This window comes from Furipterus horrens, unplaced genomic scaffold (assembly GCF_987537825.1).
Source record: "Furipterus horrens unplaced genomic scaffold, mFurHor1.1.pri manual_scaffold_4, whole genome shotgun sequence".
NCBI classification, from domain to species: Eukaryota; Metazoa; Chordata; class Mammalia; order Chiroptera; family Furipteridae; genus Furipterus; species Furipterus horrens.
This window is the reverse complement of record NW_028327174.1, coordinates 71,339,122-71,346,891: the sequence shown is the minus strand read 5'-3', so window position 1 is coordinate 71,346,891 and position 7,770 is coordinate 71,339,122. Positions and strand designations below refer to the sequence as shown.

Genomic DNA, 7,770 nt, shown 5'->3' with positions numbered 1-7,770 from the left:
ACTAAGAATGACATTGTGCCTGACATAAAACCCTTTCTGTACAATCAAGGTTTATAAAAGAGAACTAGTTAGAATAAAACTAGAAGGAAGGGTCATAATCTACTTTATTCATTGAAATACTTATTATATTGCTTTTAATATATTCAATGATGTTCTTAAAATTTTAGAAGAGTTGAAATGAATACTTTAGAGTCAGAAAATTTACCATCTAATTAACTTTAAAATAAGGAAAGTAAGGATCAGATTACATTAAAGAATTACTGAAATGTAAAAGTAATAAAGACAAAAATATTTAGGAAATGACTTATACAATGTCAGAATACTTATGGAAAGTTGTCATTTTACTCACATCGTTGTTTGTTAAAGAAAGTGAGACTGACATTCGCTGCAGTCTCCGTCGCTGTGCGGTCCTTTGGCCTCTCTCCGCTGCTCTATCGCCAATATGTCGCTTTCTAACAAGCTGACTCTGGACAAGCTGGATGTGAAGGGGAAGCGGGTCGTCATGAGAGTGGACTTCAATGTTCCTATGAAGAACAACCAGATATCAAGCAACCAGAGGATCAAGGCCAACATCCCAAGCATCAAATTCTGCTTGGAGAATGGAGCCAAGTCTGTTGTTCTCATGAGCCACCTGGGCCGGCCTGACGGTATCCCCATGCCTGACAAGTACTCCTTGCAGCCCGTTGCTGTGGAGCTCAAATCTTTGCTGGGCAAGGACGTTTTGTTCTTGAAGGACTGCGTGGGCCCTGAAGTGGAGAGAGCCTGTGCCGACCCGGCCACGGGGTCTGTCATCCTGCTGGAGAACCTGCGCTTTCATGTGGAGGAAGAAGGGAAGGGAAAAGATGCTTCTGGGAATAAAGTTAAAGCCGAGCCAGCTAAAATATAAGCTTTCCGAGCTTCGCTTTCCAAGCTAGAGGATGTCTATGTCAATGACGCGTTCGGCACTGCGCACTGAGCCCACAGCTCTATGGTGGGAGTCAATCTGCCACAGAAGGCTGGAGGCTTTCTGATGAAGAAGGAGCTGAACTACTTTGACAAGGCCTTGGAAAGCCAGGAGCGACCCTTCCTGGCCACCCTGGGCAGAGCTAAAGTTGCAGACAAGATCCAGCTGATCAATAACATGCTGGACAGTCAACAAGATGATTATTGGTGGTGGAATGTCTTTTATCTTCCTTAAGGTGCTCAACAACATGGAGACTGGCACTTCTCTGTTTGATGAAGAGGGAGCCAAGATTGTCAGAGATCTGATGTCCAAAGCTGAGAAGAACGGTGTGAAAATTACCTTGCCGGTGGACTTTGTCACCGCTGACAGGTTTGAAGAGAATGCCAAGACTGGCCAAGCCACCGTGGCCTCCGGCATACCTGCTGGCTGGATGGGCTTGGACTGAGGGCCTGACAGCAGCAAGAAGTACGCCGAGGCTGTCGCCAGGGCCAAGCAGATCGTGTGGAACGGGCCTGTGGGCGTTTTTGAGTGGGAAGCCTTTGCCCGAGGGACCAAAGCCCTCATGGACGAGGTGGTGAAAGCCACTTCCGAGGGCTGCATCACCATCATAGGTGGGGGGACACTGCCACTTGCTGTGCCAAATGGAACACGGAGGACAAAGTCAGCCATGTCAGCACTGGGGGTGGTGCCAGTTTAGAGCTTCTGGAGGGTAAAGTCCTGCTGGGGGTGGACACTCTCAGCAATGTTTAGTACTTTTCCTGCCTTTCGGTTCCTGTGTGCATCCCCTCACTCAACTTGGTATCTGTACTTGGTGTTAGCTCAGATCTTCCCCCACGGCAAGATTCAGCTAGTGGCCCAGAGATGCAGCCCAGGAACACTTAACACAGTTGCCCAGCAGCGTATCAGCTCACCTTTCCTGCACCCTGGATTTGACTACATTCTTCAGGGTCCCATCTGAATTTCTTAGTGGCTAAACCGTTGTGCATTCTAGAGTGCATATATTTATATTTTGCCTGTTAAAGTAAACTGTTAGCTTAATTCTGTTCTTGGAGTAGCTTACTCTGATTAGCTCTGTCATTGTTTTGCTACTGGGCATGAAAACAAGATGAAACCCCAGTTGGAGGTGGGGAGCGAGGAAGATGAAGGTGGAGACCTGTGAAATAAATAATAAAAATATTTGTGGGAAAAAAAAAGAAAGTGAGATTAATAGTTGAAGAGTATATTCTTCAATAAATTTTATCGATAATAATTTTTATATTATATTTCAGCATAGAAACTTTTACTTTTATATCAATATAAAATTTCCTTGACTACTAAAGCTTAAAAAAAATCCTCACTAGACTCCTCACTTATTTATCTTCATAAATGCTTATAGCAGTGATTGTCAATAGTGTTGACTTGTCAAAAAAATAAGTATATTCAGGGCTGACTTTCATTTCTTTAAATCTTTGCAAGTAGAATGGGAGAAAAAATACTATTCTTATAAATATAGGGTGATATTTGCAGTACATTTTTATAAGAGAGGTGAATTCTAAGCATAGTTTAGAGATAATAGATTATTTTTTTCCAAAAGATATACTTTTTATCTTTTAGGTATCTGGTATCATAAGGCACAAACATTTTAACATCTACATTATTTACTTTACTAAACTGTTTTATAACAAATAGTTGAGAATGTCTTCTAATTATTAATATTTTATTTGCTACATTAACACTTTATTAAAGGAACAGGTATTATCTTTATGAAAATGTAAAGGCACTACCATAAATTCAATGCTATTATTTAAATAAATAGACTTGGGAGAGGTAAGATGGCGGAGGAGTGAGGAGAGGTTGCGGTTTTAGGCTCCGGAGATCCGTCTGCAGTTTGGTCTAATTGCAGACAGAACATCTCAGTGAGCAGCTGGACATTGGCGGGAGTTGAGCCAAGGCACTGCTGGATTAGAGAAAATCCATCTGGGAACAACCTGTTTAGTGAGGATAGCGGAGAAAAAGGGGACTAAACGGGATTCCTGACTGGGGCGGCTGCCCGAGCTGTGGCGGGAAGCACACAAAGGATTTTTGGCGACCACAGGCTACCCCAGAGGGGAGTCAGGCGGAGAGCGGATCTCTGCCCGCTGGCAGAGATGGGACTCGACCAAGTGGCATTGGCGCTGAAGGACAGGAGACAGCGTGCTGCCGGGCAAGTGAGAACATAATTCTCCTTTATATTTTTCTCTAGTGGACGGTGGAGACGGGAGGAAAGTTTGGGGGTGGTAGGCCGTTCTGGAGGAGCCCAGGCGCAGAGGCCCGCTCACCCACTCCTCAACCCTACCATTGGGTCGCGGGGGCGCGCATAGGGAAGTGCTCTCATTCACTGGCCCAGGTGCGCGGTGCCGTGAGTCCAGGTGTCCCTCGGACACTCCCCAACGGACATAAGATCAGTGCCCCAACGGGCACAGGGAGGGCCCACTGAACACGCAGAGGACTGTGCACAGACACCCCTAGACAGCTCCCGTGGGCGCAGGGCCCCAGGCCGGAAAGCAGACCACTAGCGCAGGCTCTGTTTGTGCCCACCCAGACGGGTGAGGGAAGGTGGGCAGCTGCAGCACGGGAACAGCGGGAGGCGGCGACCCACGGACACTCGATTCCACTGAGCACAAGTGTCCCTGGCCCTGTCCTAAGAGGTGAGAGACCAACTCCCGGAGCTCGGCTCAGCGGGACTGAGGGCACGGGGCGGCGCGCGAGCGCAAAAGCACCTCAGCCTGGGGTCAGTGGGCGCCAATCCCGGGGAAAGCTCTCGGGCCGCCCGTGCGGGCAGGGACACCTCGGCACGAACGCGGAACCGCTGCAGCCCAGCGAAGGCAGGAGCCAATCCCAGGGAAAGCGCTCGGGCCGCCCGTGCGGGCAGGGACACCTCGGCGCGAACGGGGAACCGCCGCGGCCCAGAGAAAGCAGGAGCCAATCCCGGGGAAAGCGCTCGGGCCGCCCGCGCGGGCAGGGACACCTCGGCGTGAACTGGGAACCGCCGCGGCCCAGCAGCAGTGGGCTCCAACCCCGGGGCAAACTCTCGGGCCGCCCGAGCGCAGGGGCTTGCGCGCAAGGGCACCTCAACTGGCTCCAGCAAGCAGCAAGGGAGCGCGCCGTGCCGGCAACCGCGGGCGCGCACCATAGCGGCAACCAGGGGCGCACACCAGTCCTGCAAAAAACAAGAACCTCTGACCTGCCACACTAGACCAGCTGCGGACCCAGAAAAAGAAGGCAATACACCAAGGCTAAAACTGAGTAAAAACATCGATTTTTTTTTTCCAAATTTTTTCTCCCAAATTTTTTCTCCCTTGTTCTTTCTTTCTTCTTAATTATTTCTTTTCTTTCCTTCTTTCTTTATTCTTTTCCTGGGGTTTTTTGGGGGGGTTTTGGGGGGATATATATTTTTTTTTTCAAATTTTTTTTTCTCTCTTTTTTTCTTTCTTTCTTTCTTCTTTATTCTTTCTGTTCTATCTTTCTTTGTTCCTTTCTTTCTTCCCTTTTGGGGTTTTTTTTAGGGGGGGTTTGTGGTAAATTTTTTATTTTCTTCTCTTTCTCTCTTCTTTTCTTTCTTCTATTTTCTTGGGGATTTTTTGGGGGGGGTGTTTTTCCTTCACCTCTTCCAATAATAACAAACTTTATCTCTAACGTGTTGCATATAACCTCTCCTTCTCATCCTTTCTCTTTAATCATGGTTTATTCGTTTGTGTGTCTAGCTTAGCCCCCCTATCACTCTAAATAATATAATATAATTACTATATAAACCCAAATACAATACAATCCCACTTTCTTACTATACTATGTATTTTTCTATCCTTTTCTTCTATTTTTATTAATATACAATGTAAATATTACTAACTGGCTTGCACAGTCTCAACTATTATTAATCTATCAACCCCTCTATCAAAAATTATATTTTTCCTCCCCCAAAACAACTCTTATCTATTCTTCTTATAGTATAAAAGCTCAAATCTCTTTACATTTATATTAATACGGGCTAGTTGGCTAACGACAGCAGGATAGAGTGGGGGATACTTTCTGAGGGTGTGGGTCTCCTGCCTGGGCTGTGTGTTTATGTCTTTAACAGCATATCCACAAAAGAACTCAAGACAAAGCAGATAGAGTGACTCTCAACCAAGTAGCCAGAAGGAAGATCCAATCAAAGAACATCTGAAATATAACCGAACAGCATAAACAAACGACATAAAGGGTAACTCAAGACCATCAGGCTCAGGATATCAAAGAGACTGCACCACTGAAACTCCCAGACCTTCGATAAAGAATATTACACCACAAAGGAGGGAAGTCAAAGCAGACTACCCCCCCAATAAATAAATAAATAAATAAATAAATAAAAATGAACAAAAAGAATCCAACATGGTAAGACGCAAAAATAACCCCTCAATGAAAAGAAAAGAGGAATCCTCAGAAAGAGAGATAGACAAAATAGACATAGCCCAAATGTCAGACATGGAATTCAAAACAATGGTGGTAAAGAAGCTCAATATACTCGACATCCTTAAAATCAACTATGACAACCTTCAAGGAAGTTACCAGCAGCTCCAAGAAAATTACAGGGAACTGGCAGAGAACTACACCAGAATAAAAAAAGACATAGAAATTGTCAACAGGAACCAGGAAGAACTTAAGAATACAATCTCTGAACTGAAAAACACAGCAGAATCAGTCAAAAGCAGACTTAACGAAGCAGAGGATCGGATTAGTGAGTTAGAAGATAATGTAGAGAAAAACTCCCAGACAATACAGCAAAATGAAAAACGATTGAAAAAATATGAACAAGATGTAAGGGAATTACAGGATAGCATTAGGAAAAATAATTTAAGGATCATCGGAATACGAGAGGAAGAAGAAAAGGAACATGGAATTGAAAATCCGATAGGAGAAATAGTGACAGAAAATTTTCCGAACCTGATGAGAGGAAAAGCTATGCAAGTCCAAGAAGCACTGAGAGTTCCAATCAAGAGGAACCCCCAAAAACCCACTCCAAGGCACATCATAGTTAAAATGGCAACATTCCAAGACAAAGAGAGAATCCTAAAAGCAGCAAGAGAAAAGCAGCAAATAACATACAAGGGAGCTCCGATAAGGCTATCAACTGATTTCTCAACAGAAACATTACAAGCCAGAAGGGAATGGTCAAAAATATTTCAAGCAATGAAAAACAAAGGCCTACAACCAAGAATACTCTACCCAGCAAGGCTCTCATTCAAAACAGAAGGTGAAATAAGGAGTTTCTCAGACAAAGGAAGACTGAAAGAATACATCTCCACCAAACCAGCATTGCAAGAGATGCTAATGGGACTGTTCTAAGAAAAAAAGAAGAAAAAAACAAGAGAGGAGAGGAACAGAGGTACAAAGGGAAATGAATAAATACACGTCAATAATAACCTTAAATGTAAATGGATTAAATGCTCCAATTAAAAGACATAGGGTAACGGAATGGATAAGAAAACGGGACCCACATATTTGCTGTCTACAAGAAACACACCTCAAAACAAAAGATTTACACAGACTGAAAGTAAAGGGATATAAAAAAATATTCCAAGCAAACGGACCGGAAAAAAAAGCCGGGGTAGCAGTTCTCATATCAGACAAAATGGATTTCAAAGCAAGGACAATAAAAAGAGACAAAGAAGGACACTTCATAATACTTAAAGGAACAATCCATCAAGAAGATATGACTTTGATAAACATATATGCACCCAACATAGGAGCACCCAAATACATAAAGCAAATACTAGAAGACCACAAAAAGGATATCAACAACAACACACTCATAGTAGGGGACTTCAACACTCCATTATCAACAATAGACAGATCATCAAAGCAAAGAAACACCAAGGATATACAGGCATTGAACAACACACTAAACCACATGGATCTAACTGATATATATAGAACTTTTCACCCCAAAGAAGCAAAATATACATTCTTTTCAAGTGCACATGGGACATTTTCAAAGATAGACCACATGATAGGTCACAAAACAAGCCTCAACAAATTCAAGAAAATTGAAATCATATCAAGCATCTTTTCAGATCACAATGCCTTGAAACTAGAAATCAACCTCAGAGAAAAAAATCAAAGACACCCAAACTCATGGAGATTGAATAACATGCTATTAAATAATGAATGGGTCAACAATGACATCAAAGAAGAAATCAAGAAATTTCTAGAAACTAATGATAATGAGCACACAACAACCCAAAACCTGTGGGACACAGCAAAAGCAGTCCTGAGAGGGAAGTTTATAGCAATACAGGCATATCTGAAAAGGCTAGAAGAACCTCAAATAAAAAACCTAACCACAATGCTACAAGAACTAGAACAACAACAACAAACAAAGCCTAGGGCAAGAAAAAGGAATGAAATAATCAAGATCAGAGCAGAACTAAATGACATAGAGACTAAACAAACAATCCAAAAGATCAACAAAACTAGGAGCTGGTTCTTCGAAAAAATCAACAAAATCGACAAGCCCCTAGCCAGTCTAATCAAGAAAAAAAGAGAGAAGACACAAATAAACAAAATCAGAAATGAAAGAGGAGAAATCACGACTGATACCTCAGAAATACAAAGGATAGTTAGAAATTACTTTAGACAACTGTATGACAAGAAATTTGACAATCTAGAAGAAATGGACAAATTTCTAGAAACATACAACCTTCCAAAACTAAATCAAGAAGAAGTGGAAAGTCTCAACAAACCAATAACAAAAAAGGAAATTGAAACAGTAATCCAAAATCTCCCGGCACACAAAAGCCCTGGACCGGATGGCTTCACAGGCGAATTCTACAAAA

At 43.0% G+C, this 7,770-nt stretch overlaps 1 pseudogene; it reads left to right on the top strand.

Annotated features, from left to right (window-relative positions):
- Nucleotides 1-442: 442 nt before the first annotated feature.
- LOC150012190 (phosphoglycerate kinase 1 pseudogene) lies at nucleotides 443-1,693 on the top strand (annotated as a pseudogene).
- The last annotated feature ends 6,077 nt before the right edge of the window (nucleotides 1,694-7,770 follow it).